Source organism: Bombyx mandarina, chromosome 19 (assembly GCF_030267445.1).
Source record: "Bombyx mandarina strain Sakado chromosome 19, ASM3026744v2".
Lineage (NCBI taxonomy): Eukaryota > Metazoa > Arthropoda > Insecta > Lepidoptera > Bombycidae > Bombyx > Bombyx mandarina.
This window is the reverse complement of record NC_143225.1, coordinates 1,487,310-1,506,961: the sequence shown is the minus strand read 5'-3', so window position 1 is coordinate 1,506,961 and position 19,652 is coordinate 1,487,310. Positions and strand designations below refer to the sequence as shown.

Genomic DNA, 19,652 nt, shown 5'->3' with positions numbered 1-19,652 from the left:
TAAGCTTTCGTCACTGTCTACATGACGGATTAAGCACCGAGGACTTTTTGGCGGGAGCGCGAGGAGTGAAGTTGTGTGATTTGTTTTATTTTGTCTATTTAGTGTTTCTTCAGGTTCAAATGTGTAATAACGGTGGTTTATTAACTGTTTAATATCTGTGAAAGTGCACAAATGTGGGAAAATGAAGCAAAGCCGCTGGACGTAACTTCTCGGGATCCTCCAAAAAGTCCACTGAAAAATCTCAGTTAATGACGACCATCTTACTGAGATTATATTTCATCCCATATCATCTCATTTAATTTAATTTCATTCCATATTATCATTTTTCATAATAATAATAATATAAATTAAAAAAGAGCCATGACTTAAAGGTCTTAGTTACCAGGTCATAAAATCCCTGAAAAAAACCTAAGCACCGAGCGCTTACCACGGTTGGCGTGTCACGAATCCTCAAAATTACGGTGCTGTGTTCCAAGAAAAGCCTTCTTTTGTTTTACACCACACCGCACACACAGCCGCGTCGGCGGAAAAGCGAGTTCGCTATCTCCGTCTTTACTTGTCCGCTCCGAAATCCCTTAAAATAATAACGAATCGTAACACGAAAGCGAGGCAGGCGGGAACGTTTTTGCTGCATTATTCATGACAATAAATTGAACCTCTTCACCCGTTCTCACAGTTATTGTCTCCTTGAACTGTATACTAAGTTTAGAATCATACTGAATTTCGAATTAGAAACCATAATGTTACCTATACTTTAATAAGGCTGTGCTAAAGTTGTAGCGGTAGTAGCTACACTTGCGGACTCACAGTAGTTTTTTTTTTATTGCTCTTTTAGGCAGACGAGCATACGGCCCACCTAATGGTGAGTGAAATTTTAGCAATGCCAGGGGCAGAGTCAAGCCGCGCTGCCTATCGCTTAATACTCTCCACAAGCCTCGTTTGAAGAAGGACATGTCATAGCGCTCGGGAAACACCGTGGAGGGGATCTTATCTTAGTTTAGCGGAGCTAATCTGGCTTTATTCTGACTGGTGTTCTCACGGGGCTCAGCCCGAGAGAATTCGCTTACATCTGCCCTAGTAAGGACAGCGCTTTGCTGAAGTTTCCATCGGGTCGAAATCGCAACCCACTGAGAAAACCTAGTCGAAACTATTTTAAATTTTTATTGCTTAGATGGGTAGATGAGCTCCCACCTGGTGTTAAGTGGTAACTGGTGCCCATATACATCTACAACGTAAATGCCACCGCCACACCCCTTGAGATATGAGATGTAAGGTCTCAGTATAGTTACAACGGCTGCCCCACCCTTCGAACCGAAACGCATTACTGCTTCACGGCAGAAATAGGCGGGTTGGTTATACCTACACGTGTGGACTCACAAGAGGTCTTACCACCAGTAAATTAAGTAGATTGTCGCAGTATTATGAGCTTGCACGTGTGGGTAGTAATCCATTAACGGTGCTTTTAGGTACCACAAGCAGCGGACACCGTCCTCGTCGAACCTGTCGCTTGCGACGAAGGGCTCGACGAGCGAACTAACCCACAGACACAGTCCACTGAGTTTCTCGCCGGATCTTCTCAGTGAGTCGCGGTTCCGATCCGGTGGTAGATTCTGCGAAGCACTGCTCTTGCTAGGGTCAGTGTTAGCATCACTCCGGTTCGAGTCCCGTGAGCACACCTACTAGTTAAGGTTACGCTGAAATAGACTTAAGGCTATCAGCTTAGGTAGGAAAAAAAAGTGGGTAGTATAGAAGCGTATTTCCGAGACTCTTCTTCTTAGCCGGACACTCGTGCCGGAGTGGTTGTGGTAAGCTCAGTTGCATTATTTATTATTTTCCAAGACGTTTTCTCCCAATTTGAGCCGTTACATACTGCAATTGAAGAATCGACCTCCTCTGTTTGGGTCCTTTGTCCGTTGAGGGACAAAATAAAGCATCCTTCGTTCTCTTCGAATTCCATTACTGACCAGTTTGAAATCAGTGAAAAAGCGCCTAGTCTTAACCGCGGATCTGAAGTGTTCGTGTATAATAACGATACTATAGTGTTTTGCTTCAAATGATTGAGGTTTCGTTAATTGGGGTTGATTTCTCAATTAGTCAGTTCTGGTCAGTTCGTCGTTCCCATAAAGTTTAATGTCATCATTTGCATATTCCTCTTAATAAATTAGCATTCTCAATCGAATGCAGATATGTATTTACGGTGTCGTGTGTAGTTTTCGTCTTTTTCCAGAGCGCATAATTGCAATTTTAAATTTACAGTAAAATGAAAATGTGTTCAAGGTCAAAATCTGGAGTGTAATGTTTTGAGCTGTTCCAACCTTCAAACAGCAATGCATGACTCCTAACCTGAGCATCAGCCCGCTGAGTTTCTTGTCGTATCTTCTCAGCGGGTCGCGATTCCGATCCGGTAGTAGATTCATTCGCGAAGCAGCTACTCTTGAGCTGTTACGTCTCCTTTGGAGGCGCTTGGGCAGCTGTTAGCCTATCCCACCTCTCCTGGGTGAGCCCTTGCTCGCTCACCTGTCTTGGTAAAACTGGAAAGGCCTCCGGGCCACCAGTAATCGCTCAAACATAAAAAAACACGACTGGTTTGCGGCAGAAATGGGCAGGATTTGACTTTGTAATTAGTAAAGACGTTGAAATTTCTGAGCCAATTAAATGAAGAGCGACTCCCGAGCAACAAAACGAGACTTCGGCTAATGTAGAATCGACACAATTTGCAAAAAAAAAATCGTGCTCAATTTTATGTAGGTTTTCTTGATTTTTCTCTTAAATTTTGCTGATTAGTTTTTATTTAAGTATAGGAAAGTATTTAGGAAATTCAGTGTTTTAGGAAATAATAAATTACGTAAAATAGAAAGAGAATGGATGAGAGAACGAAAAGAAAGAGGGAGCAAGAGAAAGGTATTACACACTACTTGCTTGTGTATGCGACTGTCGCGCCTGCGCACGTATCATTTAACGGTTTTATTCCACGCACTTTTTTCCACGGATTTTTTCTTACGGCTTTACTATCACATTTTTTTCAGTTCAGTCGCGCAGCAAAACCCCTATCCCCTCCAAGCCTGCCGTAAGGAACTTGGTTCCAATATACTAATAATAGATATTAAGAAATTAAAAAGTCCCTAACAATTTTTTTAGAAAGAATTCTATTCAGATTAATTCGTTTCGGTACGTGAAAGAATTCATTTTAATTATTTTAATTTTGAGATATTTTAACGTTAAACGTAATTACAAGTTTCTTATGAAAGTTTGAGAAACGATAAATCAAAAGGTGACCGGTGCTGCTCGTGTTATTAGAAAAAACGAAATTAAAACGCTTTGAGATTAGATATTTTTTTAAGGGATTTTATGACCTGGTAACTACGACCTTTAGGTCATGTCTTATTTTAATTTATATTCTTATTTTTATGAAAAATTATAATACAGAGTGAAATGATATAAAGATGATTCATTTGAGACATTATGGGATGAAATATAATCTCAGTAAAATTGTGGTCATTTATGGAGTGTTTACAGTGGACTTTTTGGAGGATCCCGAGAAGTTACGTCCAGCGGCTTTGTTTCAATTTCCCACATTTGTGCACTTTCACAAATATTAAACAGTTAATAAATCACCGTTATTAAACATTTAAACCTGAAGAAACACTAAATAGACATAATAAAACAAATCACACAACTTCACTCCTCGCGTTCCCGCCAAAAAGTCTCCTTTGAGATTAGAAAATAATGTAGTTTTCGGTATTTTACGTTGGCGGGATCAAAGCTACATAACTATAAAATTAAGACAGATTTCTTATTTTCATATTACGAAATTATTTTCATTGTTATTTTTCATTATTTATTTACCCTCAGACAACTAGTGAAAAACCAAAAACCAATTCACCGATTGAATACAGTTCAAAGTACGTATAATATGAGGCAAACATTTTTGGAACTAAAGAAGTGTTTTTTTTATCATAAGTATGAAACACTGTCGATCTAGTCAGCCCGCAATCTCAAATGGAGGTAGTACAAGAACTCAACTCTTAGTATACAGAATCGTTAACCTAAATCTTTAGCTGTTTTTTTTTTCTTGCATAGATGGGTGGACAAGCTTACAGCCCACCCGGTGTTAAGTATTCACCGGAGCCCATAGACATCTACAACGCAAATTCCGCCACCCACCATGAGAAATGATTTCTAAGGTCTCAGAATACTTGTAGTTACGACGGCTGCCCCACCCTTCAAACCGAAACGCATTACAGCTTCACGGCACAAATAGGCAGGGCGGTGGTACCTACCCGTGCGGACTTACAAGAGGTCCTACCACCAGTAACTGTGCAAATTCTAATTTTGCGGGTTTGATTTTTATTACACGATGTTATTCTTTCACCGTGGAAGTCAATCGTGAACGTTTGAGTACGTATTTCATTAGAAAAATTGATACCTGTCAGCGGGATTCGAACACCGTTGCATCACTACATACGAATGCACCGGACGTCTTATCCTTTAGGCCACGACGACGATTTGCTTTACATTGCGCGCATTGCCTAAAATGCTAAATAGCTGTCCTTTGTATTCACTTACACTCAGTGTCTTATCGCATTCTTGACTATAAAACTTGTCAATTAATATCCGGGGGTCACAAAGGCGTAATCAAAACAAAAATCGTCTTCAAAGTTTTAGCCTAACAAAGCAAATTTACGGCGACAGTATTCAGAATTTCCGAATTCGCTTCGCAAGCCACCTGTCAGACCTGAATTTTGATGGATTAAATGGTTTTGTTACAGAAACTGCGAGCGTCTTTGATGTAGGAGCAAAGTGAAATTGGATCGGTGAGTTGTTGCATTTTAATGATTAAAATCTAATAAGATTTGCGGGGTAACAAATAAATCTGTGGGGAAATATGTGGAGTGGGCGCTTATATGTCGTAATACATGCCTTGACTGTGTATTTTTTATTTATTTATGTACACACAGAAAACAAAACACAGTACAGAGTAATAGGAAAATTATGTACAAAGGCACTGCTTATTTCTTTAAGAAATCTCTTCCAGCAGACCTGCGAGAGGATAATGAGAATAATAATAAAAAGTGATGAGTGTGTGTAGAACAAATAACACTTATCTAAAATAACAAATACAACATGAGAATTATAGTAATGCACATACACATAGCAAATATTATAAGTAACACAGTAACACTCGTATATACGAAGAGTATAGAACCATGATCATTTGGTTGATGAGAGATAAAATTGTTTGACCTTGTATTTAAAAACAGAAACAGACTTGCAAACTCGGATGTCAGCCGGCAATCTATATGTATATTATATATGTGTATATTATATATCTGTATCGAGACATTTAAGCGACATGTCGGTTGATACGGGACATTTATCTTTGTAATTATGTTTTATTTGGTTTCAACAGCGGTAGGCAGCGGCTTGGCTCTGCCCCTCGCATTGCTGAAGTCCATGGGCGACGGTCACCACCCACCATCAAGTGGGCTGTATGCTCGTCTGCTTACAAGGGCAATAAAAAAAGAGCTCGATGTTTTTAATCGAACTTTATGCAAGCTCACTCCATTCAAATAGCCGAAGAAGCTTTTTTGTTGTGATATGTTTTCTAAGTTTTAAACTTTAAATGGCTCTCTTGTAAAGTTGCAAATGGGTCGCTTAAACCAAATATCTTTTCACCTTTCAATATATATTTTGAAATATAGGCGCTCACTCCACATATTTTTTCACATAGCTCTTAGTCTATATATGTACATATGTAAATAAATAGACTAAGAGCTATGTACATATATAATAATATATATGTATATACATGTCGGAGATAGTCATTAGTTTGGTAGCTAAACGAAACGCAGCACGATTCTTGAGAGATGGCACCACGATTGCGGTATCGTCAGAACTCGGCTAAGTTCGTACTACGACAGAGCCTAGCCGATGGAGGCGCGTAGACGCCATCACACTTACCAACCAGCCTTCTTGAAGAGCGGTGCCTCCGTCCTAAGAACTGTCATTCATTTTCGTTTGCTAACGTCAAGAGAAGATTTCTAAATTATTCTAAGACAACAAAGGTGATTGGTGTACTAAATATTTCTCTTAGTTCGATCACTCTATTTGCTCTTACGATTTCTGACGATTAATAATTGTGGTTTCACCGGGAGCATATATATACAATAAAATTATAGCTCGCGCATCCTTTACACCAAAACACTTGATTTCAAATTTTGGCATTTTGGGTATTTGGCCGCCAATCCCACTCAGCTTTGTAACTCTTATGTAGGCATTGGTGACCATACACGATGTGACGTGTTACACCATACACAAAACACACTAAATAACAGGAAACGTAGGAGTTTTTCTCTCTCACAATTTTTTTCCAAACACTGTTTAATACGGTACGGTTGGTACATTGGAAAAGTAAATTTTGTTGCTTAACGCTGTAGCTAAAAAAACCCGTTACGAAATTTAGATGCAATGAAAACGTACTCCATTCCTTACTGGTCGTAAAAAACTATGAAATCGCTCCCCCGGGCTTCAAGATGTGTGGGGCTGTACTAGGGAAATCGACGCACCCCTTGTAGTCGTGTGTGTAAAACTTTAGGGGTATAAAACAAGATTTTATTGTCTCGTGAACAAGCTGAGTGAGTACAATGCAGGTCAGAGGGTAGTCATGAAAATAGTCTGACCGTAGTCTGAGCGGATCTTTTTTTAAGGGATTATATGAGCTGGTAACTAAGACCTTTAGGTCATGTCTTATTTTTTTATTTATATTCTTATTTTTATGAAAAATAATAGTATGGAGTGAAATAAAATGAAATGAAATTAAATGAAGATGATTAATTTGAGACATTAATCAACGGGGATAAAATGAAATGAGATGAGATGATATGGGATGAAATATAATCTCACTAAAATGGTGGTCATTTATTGAGATTTTTTCAGTGGCCTTTTTGAAGGATCTTGAGAAGTTACGTCCAGCGGCTTTGTTTCATTTTCCCACATTTGTGCACTTTCACAGATACTAAACAGTTAATAAACTACCGTTATTACACATTTATACCCGAAGAAACACTAAATAGACAAAATAAAACAAATCACACAACTTCACTCCTCGCGTTCCCGCCAAAAGGTCTGAGCGACTCTTGTCAGAAGATCCCTGTTTACCCGCAATTTGTTTACGTTGTTCAAAAATTTGTGTATAATATGATTCAAAATTTATAAATATGGGTATATTTTGTTAAAATTCGTCAGCCAATATTTGAAGATTCCATCGCAGCGCGTATTTCTGCTGTGCAACAGACATTCATTCCAGTTTGTAGGTTGAGACAATAGTTATACTATACAATTGAAATTTCATTCATATTCCTTCGACATTCGGTAACTATTCAATTGCAGACGGTATCCTCAATCGACTTTCTTCATCTGTGTGATTAGTGCGAGTATTTTAACTTCTCGATCGCGTAAAAGTTAACTCAAATTTGTATGGAGTTGGAATAGTGACCCTAACGGCTAACTTAGGGGAACTAAGCGAAGTTAAACTCGCACTAAGCACACTGGTGATAGAACGTGAATCTGGCCACGACCTAGCCACGACCTGGTACCACCATCCTGCTGGTTAAAGCAAACATTACTTTAGCAACGTTTTTATTTTGAAGCTTCTTCGTAAAATCGACACTGAAAGAAGACAAACATAAACGTGTCTAGGATCTATCGTGCAAGAGAATAAGATAAAATACTTTGTAATGTTTTACTTCACGGATGACAATTACACGTAATAGTATGTTTTTTTGTCTACCGTCAAATAAACTGCGGGTTAGTTTGAAGCTTGTAAAGAATTTGATGTCAAGTTTCTCAGAGGGCGCGGCTTTGACGTCGTCGAAGTCCTAAAGGATAAGACATCCGGTGCATTCGTATATAGCGATGCACCGATGTTCGAATCCCGCAGGCGGGTACCAATTTTTCTAATGAAATACGTACTCAACAAATGCTCACGATTGACTTCCAAGGTGAAGGAATAACATGGTGTAGTAAAAATCAAACCCGCAAAATTATAATTTGCGTAATTACTTTATAGTAGGACCTCTTGTGAGTCCGCAAGGGTAGGTACCACCACCCCGCCTATTTCTGCCGTGAAGCAGTAATAGATTTCGGTTTGAAGGTTGAGATAGCCTTTGTAACTATACTGAGACCTTAGAACTTATATCTCAGTGTGGGTGGCGCATTTACGCTGTAAATGTCTATGGGCTCCAGTAACCATTTAACACCAGGCTGTGAGCTCGTCCTCAAAACTCTATAGGGTCTATGGGCGGCAATATTAGTTCAACACGTATCGCGTACATCCAATGTGAGAAATACAATAAATTATTTGCCACATCTATAAGCCATAACTCTGTAGCTAATGAGATACCTCAATGTCGAGACAGGAGAGTGAATTGAGTAAGCAGCAGCCGTGGCAGATTGAGTTACGGCGTCAATATCACAACATTCAGTAAAGGGCTCTCAGATTACCGGACAGCTAATTACTGACAAAGATCACAGGTTAAGTGAAACGGTTTTATCGGGAGGTAGGTATCTTTATTATGGTTTTTATAATTTTCAGGAACCCGGGCAGCGCTTATTAATGTTTTTCGGTTTTTTCACAAATCTATAAAATATTTAAAACTATTTTTACTCTCGAATTTCCTATTGTCATTATATTGGGTACGTATGTACTATAAAACTGCGACTTAGAATTCGTATCTCAAGGTTTATGGCGCGGCATTTACGTTTTTGACGCTTATGGGCTGCGGTCACCACTTTTCACCAGATGAACGTGAATTTATCTTCCATCTAAAAAATAATAATGAAAAATCCAACGTTTCTAGTTACGGGTCGGGACCACCGCCCCGCCTATTTCTGCAGTGAAGCAGTAACGCGTTTCGGTTTGAAGGGTGGGGCAGCCGCTGTAACTATACTGAGACCTTAGAACTATATCTCAAGGTGTGTGGCGCATTTACGTTGTAGATGTCTATGGGCTCCAGTAACCACTTAACACCAGGTGGGCTGTGAGCTCGTCCACACATCTAAGCAAAAAAAAAAAACTAGTTTTCAAAAGTTTTTTTTATTGCCTTTATAGGCAGACGAGCATACGGCCCACCTGATGGTAAGTGGTTACCGTCGAAGCGGATCCATGGGGGAGCCCGTACAGGTTGGTGCGCGGCAAGCTGCGCCCGTGGGCCCCCCCTATGACTGAGCGACTCCAGCCTCAACAGCTGCGGGACATCGTTTCGGCGTTGTTCCCGCAGGAGCGAGAGGGATTTGTTCCCCCCGCTATGGGTGAGCCGTCGCCATCGACGGTGAAGCCCCTGCTGAGGTGCCCCGTATTACTGGGGCAGAGCTCCGTGTGGCGGTTGTCAGGATGACTGCAAAGGACACGGCCCCCGGCCCGGACGGAGTCCATGGCCGGGTGCTGGCCTTGGCCCTCGATGCCCTAGGGGACCGGCTCCTGGAGCTATTTAATAGTTGCCTGGAGTCGGGACGGTTCCCGTTGCTCTGGCGGACGGGCAGACTTGTGTTGTTGCGGAAGGAGGGGCGCCCGGTGGATACAGCCGCCGGGTATCGTCCTATCGTACTGCTGGACGAGGCGGGAAAATTGCTGGAGCGTATTCTGGCTGCCCGCATCGTTCAGCACCTGGTCGGGGTTGGACCTGACCTGTCGGCGGAGCAGTTCGGCTTCCGGGAGGGCCGTTCGACCGTGGATGCAATACTCCGCGTGCGGGCCCTCTCGGACGAGGCTGTCTCACGGGGTGGGGTGGCGCTGGCGGTGTCTCTTGACATCGCCAACGCATTTAACACCCTGCCCTGGTCCGTGATAGGGGGGGCACTGGAGAGGCATGGAGTGCCCCTCTACCTCCGCCGGCTGGTTGGCTCCTATTTGGAGGCCAGGTCGGTCGAATGTACCGGGTACGGTGGGACCCTTCACCGTTTTCCGGTCGTGCGGGGTGTTCCGCAGGGGTCGGTTCTCGGACCCCTCTTGTGGAACATCGGGTACGACTGGGTGCTGAGGGGTGCCCTCCTCCCGGGCCTCCGCGTTATTTGTTACGCGGACGACACGTTGGTCGTGGCCCGGGGGGATGATTATAGAGAGTCTGCCCGTCTCGCCACAGCGGGAGTGGCCCTCGTTGTCGGGAGGATAAGGAGACTGGGCCTCGACGTGGCGCTTAGTAAATCCGAGGCCTTGTGGTTTCACGGGCCACGGAGAGCGCCACCTGTCGACGCCCACATCGTGGTTGGAGGCGTCCGAATAGGGGTCGGGGTGCAGTTGAGGTACCTCGGCCTCGTGTCGGACAGCCGGTGGGCTTTTCGTGCTCACTTTGCGGAGCTGGTCCCCCGATTGATGAGGACAGCCGGTTCTTTGAGCCGACTGCTCCCGAATATCGGGGGGCCGGATCAGGCTGTGCGCCGCCTCTACGCGGGGGTGGTGCGATCGATGGCCCTGTACGGTGCGCCTGTATGGGCTGAGCCACGCAACCGGGCCGCTATGGCTCGGTTCCTGCGCCGGCCGCAGCGCACCGTTGCTATCAGGGTCATCCGTGGATATCGCACCGTCTCCTTCGAGGCGGCGTGTGTGTTGGCGGGGACGCCGCCATGGGAGCTGGAGGCGAAGTCACTCGCTGCCGACTATCGGTGGCGCAGCGAGCTTCGTGCTCTGGGCGTGGTGCGTCCCTCCAAAAGTGAGCTGCGGGCGCGGAAGGCCCATTCTCGGCGGTCCGTGCTCGAATCGTGGTCGAGGCGGTTGGCCAACCCCACGTGGGGTCTACGGACCGTCGAGGCGGTTTACCCAGTCTTTGATGACTGGGTGAATCGTGGCCGAGGACGCCTCACCTTCCGTCTGGTGCAGGTGCTGACTGGGCACGGATGCTTCGGAAAGTATCTGCACCGAATAGGAGCTGAGCCGATGACGAGGTGCCACCATTGTGGACACGACCTGGACACGGCGGAGCATACGCTCGCTGTCTGCCCCGCTTGGGAGGTGCAGCGCCGTGTCCTGGTCGCAAAGATAGGACCGGACTTGTCGCTGCCTGGCGTCGTGGCGTCGATGCTTGGCGGTGACGAGTCCTGGAAGGCTATGCTCGACTTCTGCGAGTGCACCATCTCGCAGAAGGAGGCGGCGGGGCGAGTGAGGCAAAGCTCTCCTCACTACGCAGAAATCCGCCGCCGCCGAGCAGGGGGTCGGGACCGGGGTCTCGTCCGTAACCCGGCCCCCTAAGAGCTTCGGGCTCCACCCGTTTTATGCGGGAAGGCCGCCGGTCCGGCGTCTGGGGGACGGCGGGATGGATGTAATATGCTCTGCGTAAACCCTGTCCCGCCGTCTCAATAGCTCCGACTGGGTTCCCACCCGGTCCGGGGTAGGGCGCCGGTTGTGAGCGGCAGGAGTTTTTAGTGAGGTTCAACTCCCACATCCGGCGATTTTCTCCTGTGGAAAAAAAAAAAAAAAAAAGTGGTTACCGTCGCTCATGGACGTCAGCAATGCCAGGGGCAGAGCCAAGCTGCTGCCTACCAAATACTTTAAAGTTTTCATACGCTTCACAGTTTTAGAATAGTTTACAACTTTCAAATACTTTACAGCTTTCACACACTTGACAGTTTTCAAATACTTTAAAGTTTGCAAATACTTTACAGTTTTCGATTATTTTACAGTTTTCGTGGTCACAGACGACTAATGTGTTATTCGGCATCGTTTTGAATATTGTAATAGTATGACAATAAATCATACAAAGCAATAAACTTTTCAGGTTACGCTGGCATAGCCTACCAAGGCTTCCAGATTAGGTAAAAAAAAAAAAAAACGTGTGGCACTCGGGAACTGCCGCGGTAAAGCTATTGCATAGCATTTTTTATCAACTTATGCAATTATAATTAGACAATGATAATTTAATATTAAAACAAAACCACGCTATATTAAACTTTAATAAAAGCAAAACCTTAACTGTCCCCTTCACACTCATAAACTAGACCGCGCGAGAGAGAGATGGGCCGACTTTTCATGATGCGCACGCAGTGTGAGGTCACGTCACGCACTTATTCACGAAGCACTACACAAGCGCAACGTGTAAATGTGTTGAACGCGAGCTACATGGTAGGCGGAGTGAGGGGTGTTAGGTTTTTTTCGTTACGGAATTTCATGATTCGGTCTCCGCGCTCAAGGCCCGCGATAAAAGCTTAAAAAATATCTACAAGGATGGTTTTATATATTCGATTGAATACTCTGAAATTGCATATCGTTCAGTTCTCGAAAGCGTCATGGTAATCTAGCGTATTGAATTTGATCATTGTTATGTTTTATTGTACGCAGTCGATTCGCCTATTGACGATGGCGATCGCTCGATGATTGATTAATAGCTTCTCCGTTACAAGGCTTAGTCCTTCGCGTAATTAATTATACATTGCATGAGTTCAGATGCACAATGTTGTACCTTGATGTTCACGATTGACTTCGACGCTGAAAGAATAACATCGTGTAATAAAAATCCAATTCGCAAAATTATAATTTGTGCAATTACTGGTTGTAGGACGATTTGTGAGTCCGCACGGGTAGTTACTACCACCCTGGCTATTTCTGCCATGAAGCAGTAACGCGTTTCGGTTTGAAGGGCGGGGCAGCCGTTGCAACTATACATGAGTACGTGTTTCATTAGAAAAATTCGCAATACATTGCGTTTTGCTAATAATTACATCAATTACTCTGTACAGCGAATGCTATGCTAATGCTAAATAGTTTTTTTTTCGATGGTACTGGCTTGTTTGCTTTCTGCTGAATTACAATAAATTATTCTAACATCGATTATTCTGAGAAGCGATCTAATCAACATTCGAGATTGCGTAAACAAGGCATTGTGTGAAATGTATGCATGATTGAAACATGTCCGGTTAGTTCAGGTGTGATTCTGCATGAGAGAAACTGATATTCGGTGTAAAACAACTAGATTATAAATTTTAGATGGATAGAACAGCTAATATTCCAGCGGTTGTTAAGTGGTTTATTAAGGCCTACAGATATGATCAAAAAGCAACTGCCCCCTTGAAACACGACGTTCTACTCAATTATACGGTGCTCCACGTAAGAACGGGACGTTATTTCGCGGCAGAAGTAGGTGGGAAGGTAGTACCTACACATGTGAGCTCATAATATTATACCCTCCCACATACCCAAACACCCGCTACAAGTAATTTATATAATACTAGCGGCCTGCTCCGGCTCCGCTCAGGTCTTTAACAAAAATTTCAACGGTATTTGACGTTGTTTAATTTTTAAAAATCAAAGAACACTTATTGCGGCATAACTATAATAGTTAGACATATTATTATGTTGTCACGATGTAAAGAGTATTTTAGGTAATTTTTTTACACCTTGGGTTACATTATTAGAGTTTTAGTAAGGATATCTAATTTTTTCCAAAAAATATTATAGCCTATGTCACTCGGGCATAGTGTACCTTCCAAACAGTAAAATAATTTTTCAAATCGGTTCAGTAGTTTCGGAGCCTATTCAATACAAACAAATCTTTCCTCTTTATAATATTAGTATAGATAACTTGAATAGAGATGTAACTATTTAAGTTGATAAATACAACAAGTGCATAGAAATATAAAAAGCTACTTGTACTAATTTTCAGAAAATAAATTATTGGAAATACATGCCTAAGTTTTGAGTAGTATAAGTATTTTAGGGCCAGTATCTAATATCTTTATTGTTTTAGATAAGTAAATGCGATAATTGTTGATCTGATAACTATTTGTCGATGCAACATAGACTGAAAACTCGCCTAGCTTGAACGAGAGGCTGGAGCTTAAATAGTACTCACAACCCAATATACTTACAACCCCACCCATAAAACATGGTTCTTTATAGTTTTTATTTTATTTTTAGGTGATATTGATACCATGTGTGACGGCACTTTATGATACCATGACCCCTTAGATATGTATACAGCTATCTTTTACTTCTAATGGATATTCTGTTCGCCGTAGGAAAAAAAAAGGGTGCATGTACTTATGTACGCGCGTAAGAAGTTATACCTTATTTTTATAAAATTTATTTCTTTTTTTTTATTAAAATATTAATCAATTTGAAAAAAAATCGATTAAACAACATCCTCAAACACGCATATTGGACATCCCTTTTCTTGACATCGTATAAATTCGGTGATTCTCGGTACGGTTCGGAAAGTTCACCTGCGGCTATATTCAGACTCGCCAAGTTACGTCGGTCGTATTGTAATGAGCGATTTAGTGGGCAACTTCATTTCTGTTAATTTTGTGTCACGGTGCGCGCGCATCGTAAAATTTCACTCTCATCAATTTTTCATAACGCGCCTAAAGAAGTATAACTTCAAAAACGTAAACATTTAATGGAATTTAGAATAAAAATTGGCATATTAAAATTATTCAGCATTCACACTGTCGAATATGTCTAACAAGTACTATAATAATTGGTTGGAAGCTAAAATCAACAACTCAATGAAACAGAAAACAAACTAAACTCGATTAATTAAAATTGTTTCTCTAGATTTACATTTTCAGTTATTTTATATTAAAACTACTTTTGTTATAAAGGTTTTTTTTTTTATTGCTTAGATGAGTGGACGAGCTCACAGCCCACCTGGTGTTAAGTGGTTACTGGAGCCCATAGACATCTACAACGTAAATGCGCCACCCACCTTGAGATATAAGTTCTAAGGTCTCATGTTTTAGTTACAACGGCTACCCCACCCTTCAAACCGAAACGCATTACTGCTTCACGGCAGAAATAGGCAGGGTGGTGGTACCTACCCGTGCGGACTCACAAGAGGTCCTACCACCAGTAATTACGCAAATTATAATTTTGCGGGTTTCATCTTTATTACACGATGTTATTCCTTCACCGTGGAAATCAATCGTGAACATTTGTTGAGTACGTATTTCATTAGAAAAATTTGTACCCGCCTGCGGGATTCGAACACCGGTGCATCGCTCAACACGAATGCACCGGACGTCTTATCCGTTAGGCCACGACGACTTCAATTTAGTACGAGTAGTTAACTAGTGAATAAGTATGTATATTGGGCGCAAAAATCGTTTCGAGATTGGAAAAGCCGTGGTGTACTATTTGTTGTCATCTTCTTTTTTTTTCCTACCTGAGCTGAGAGCCTTGAGAGGCTATATCAGCGTAACCTTAACTAGTAGGAGAGCTCACGGGCCTCAAACCTGACGACGTTGCTAACACGAACCCTAGCAAGCGCTGTGCTTCGCAGAATCTATTATGTCATCAATTATTATGCCTGCCACATTGCTCTTGAAAGCAGCAGTGTTTTCATTTGACTTGATGAATATTTATTGTCTTATTTTCTTGATCCTCCTGACGATGAAGTCGTTTGAAAGGAATAAATATCTCAAAGATTTAACTGCAGTTCTTTGGTACATGTATGTACTGAGATAGCGTACTTGGATCTTCAGCAACTACTAGACTGGGTTTACGATTTAATCTCACGTTTTTTTATTGCTATATATTATTCACGACGTTTCAAATACCCTGCAGTTTTTGTGGTCACAAAAACAATTAATTTATTATTCGTAGGCAATTCAATATTGCGCTAACGGTGCTAAAATAATATAGTGATAATAAAAATACAAGACTAGGCCGTAAAGTCGTTTTTAATTGACGAATGTCGTTTTAATTATTAAAAAAAAGACGTGTGGCCCTCGGGGGCTGCCGCGGTAAAGCTATTGTATAGCATTTTTTATCAACTTATGCAATTATAATTAGGCAGTAATAATTTAATATTAAAACAATAATAAAATAAGACCACACTATATTTATGAACATTAACAAAAGCAAAACGTTAACTGTTCTCTTCACACTCGTAAGCTAGACCGTGCGAGACAGAAATGGGCAGACTTTTCATGATGCGCATGCAGTACGACGTCACGCCGCGCCCTTATTCACAAACACTACACAAGCGCAACGCGTGAATGTGTTGAACGCGAGCTACATGGTAGTTGTAGTGGGGGTGTTAGGTTTTATTTTCGTTACGGAAATTCTTAATTCGGTCGCCGCACTCAAATCCCGCGATAAAAGCTATGCAATAGCTTAAAAATAAGCTAAAATCGGTTCAGTAGTTTTGGTGTCCGTCGCGGACAAACAACGCGCACGTAATTTATATATTATATTAAGATAGCTATGAAAGAGAAATAAGTAAACCTAAGAGAAAATGAATGGATTGTGTGAAATACGACATGTGTAAAAGGGAAGTGATCCAAGAAATGGCGTATGATATGGAGTATGGAAGGAGAAAACGTGTTGCGTCGACCTCAGGTGACTGGGAGAAGGACAGGAGAATGATCATTTAGTATAACTTCGAAGACGTCACTGAATAAACTCATTAACCTTAATATTCTCTTAGTATGGTTTGGAACTGGCTACACGTGACTACGCGACTGACATAGGCAGAATGACAGTAGCTACTCAAACGGAATCACAATATGCCCGACCTGTAAATAAATAGCGACAAGAAAATTAATTCTACCATACTAATAATTTATTAATAGCTTTAACGAGAGGCAGGGTTCGCAACAGTGCAGAAAAAATTAACTTGAATCGTGGCGAATAAAGCAAAACTGTTTCACTGGATTATAGTTTTATTGTTCTTACTAACTACTAATAATACTAAATACTGCTTATTATTTTAATCAAAGATTAAATGACACTTTTTTTGCACATTACTCACTCAATCCTAGTCGCCATCTTGCTTTTTTGTTTTATTATTTCTCCCTTTCTACCCACTTTTTGTCACTAACATCTTAACCCTACGTTCAACGTTAGATGAAAGATAACCTATGTTCTTTACTGTACCATCTGATAGTCTAACGACATGTTTCATGATTTATGATTGATTAGTTAAAGACGTTAATCCGTAACAAAAAAAAAAAAAAACACTTTTTAATTTATAACTTTGAAAGTATATGAATTTATTTTATACCATGCGTTAATGTCAACAAATTCAAATGAAAAAACATCACACTAACTTTTTTTTATCAATAAAATAAAATAAATAACTGGGAATAAATCATGCACGGTTATCTGGCCCCAGATTAGGATTCTCTGTGTTATGGGTACCAGAGACATACATACTTTTAAGCGTTTAAATATATCCATATAATATAAGTATTAAGGCTTCGTCAAACAGAACGCGTACATAGCGCGCGTCAGAGCGCTAAACTGACGCCGCGCTATGACGCCGAGATGTGTTGTACGGCTATGGTAATATACTGTCAAACAGAGCCCCAGCCCTATAAGTACGCAACGCTCTGTCGCGGCGTTAGGACGCTTTGACGTCAGGCGTTGTAATTTTTTACAAATTTTATTTTAGCGTCCGAGTGAATGTATTAAAATACTGGATAATGCCCGAAAATATGATAGAAATAGTTAGAAAATACCCATGCTTATACAATGACACATCTGAATCACTCGACATTTTAATACTTTTAAACTTTCACACTGCTATCGAAAGGCACTATGATTTGGCGAATGCGTTGCGTCAAGGAGCGTTGGGCTCATTTAGTCAATTTGTGTGACATGAAAAGAGCGCGACGCTAAAACGCAACGCTAAGTACGCGTTCTGTTTGACGAAGCCTTTAAACCTCCAGACGAACAAATAAATCTGTTCATAATACGAATGTTTGCCAGATATGGGACTCGAACCCACGACCCTCGGGCCACAGTCAGGGCCGCTAACCACTGCATCACCGATTCAGTCATTTCAGTTATGACTTAAAAATACCATGTTGTATGTGATCAGACGAACGGAACATCCGGTATTAATTGGCTACCGTTCTTAATTAGTTAAACTTTATATCATAGTTTCCAATCATTAATAGCCGTTGGAACCAACCTCAGAGGATCCGCAATATGCCTCGTCCCTATCCCTCCCTACACCGATTCAGTCAGCTTAATGTCATATCTATTTCATTTGTAAGCCGTAAGATTTAAAAATCACGTGGGGTAAGATCCAAGAACGATGAAAAAAGCCCAAACAAGTTAATTAAGGCACAGACAATCCGGAATCCTACAAACAGGCACTCAACGTGACCTAGCTTTGAAATGCCGCGGCATTACCATCCATCGCAGTAAAAACCTATTGATATTCCTGCCGTTTACGAGTCTGTTTATGCTAAAACCCCTCCGGTAATGTTAATTGCTTGTTCTTGTGGAAACGTAGTAAGTCTGGTTGTATTTGCATGGCTGGATCGACAACAATGAGGGATGGAACGTGATTTCCATTCTACCCAACTGAATGAAGTATCTAATTTCAAGTATCGATTGAATCTTCGTGACCTTTAGATTCTGTTTAACCTTCAGCATGATTTGGGAAATCGTGTCGTGGGGTGTAAATATATTTCGAAGAATCGAGAACGTTCGAAATTGTCTTTCGGCTTTTCAATGAATTTGTTTTCGAGTTCAATTGATTAAGACTTTGAATAACGTAATTGGAAGAGTAAAATTTTGTGTTATTGCTGTTGACATTAAAGTTATTATACTATATTATAGTGTTGTTGGATCAATAATAAAGTTAACTTTAGCTCATAAATTCAACGTTGGGAATATAAAGTACGAAATGATTCCATGAAATTGAATGACGCGCCCAATATGGCCGTATGTGTCTCGTGAATTGTTTACACCTATAACTATACTTACTTTTATTGCTCTATATAGATGAGCAAGATCAGATATTGTTCGGTGCACAGTTGTTACCGGAGCAAATAGATAGTGATCCGTCCATCTTGAAATATGAGGTTGAAGTGTGAACTGTCAACGGTCTCTATTTATATGGTGACTTAAGAGTCACCCTACAGTCAGACTTGTTACGCCGACAAGAGCAACGCCATCTATCCTCGAATAGCAAAAACGAATATCAAAAGAGCTAATAATATCGAGAGCGCTCAAGAAGTACAACGCCATCTATTGTCAGATAGCGGAAACACGCATCGAAGCTATTCGACTTGTCCAGAGTGTTCTCGATAAATCTAGGAATGTCGTATCGGCTATAAAAGCGTTGCAGAGATGGCACGAAGTCAGTTATTGATCGGAACTACTCGAAGCGAAACAGGGAACGGATCACCTGAAGCGAAGCGGAAGAAGTGGACTACGACTTGTAAAGTGTTCGCTAAGTGTTCTAAGTGTTAAATACAGTTTTAATTTACACTTCGGTGGAATATTTATTTATCCTGAACCTCAGCGCGTAATAGTATGCCATACTAACGTTGATCAGTAAATATATTTTAATGAAGAATGTAATAAATCGTAGGTTATAACTAAATTAGAGTACACTGTTTGCGCATTCCTTGAAATATTACAATTAATCGCAAATTATTAATTCCAAATCCTCAGACAATTAATAATAAAGTTGCTTAACGACTAATTCTAGTGAAATTATAGTTAAGTGTTTTTGCGGCGACTAAAATTTCAAACCCCTCAGCCGAACAATTTAGAGATTCACTCATCCTTCGATTCCATTACTCATAACGCAATGTCAGTCAGTAACCGACCCAGTCACATTAATACGTGTCGTTCTAAAGCCTTTCCTCTGAGCATCTGCGTGTGCCAGCGTCGGACCCCGAGGATGCCTTTTACGCTATAAATC

General features: G+C 41.3%; 1 protein-coding gene across 3 annotated transcripts in view; it reads left to right on the top strand.

Moving 5' to 3' along the window:
- Positions 1-19,652, top strand: part of LOC114249492 (zwei Ig domain protein zig-8-like) — a 241,753-nt gene that overhangs the window by 113,881 nt on the left and 108,220 nt on the right. For 2 of the 3 annotated variants that reach the window (XM_089735202.1, XM_089735201.1), the window contains one exon: positions 4,770-4,814. The exons of the other annotated variant lie outside the window; for it this stretch is intronic. The gene's annotated coding sequence lies outside the window, so the exon portion shown is untranslated. The remainder of the gene's footprint in view (positions 1-4,769; positions 4,815-19,652) is intronic. 3 annotated transcript variants of the gene reach the window in all.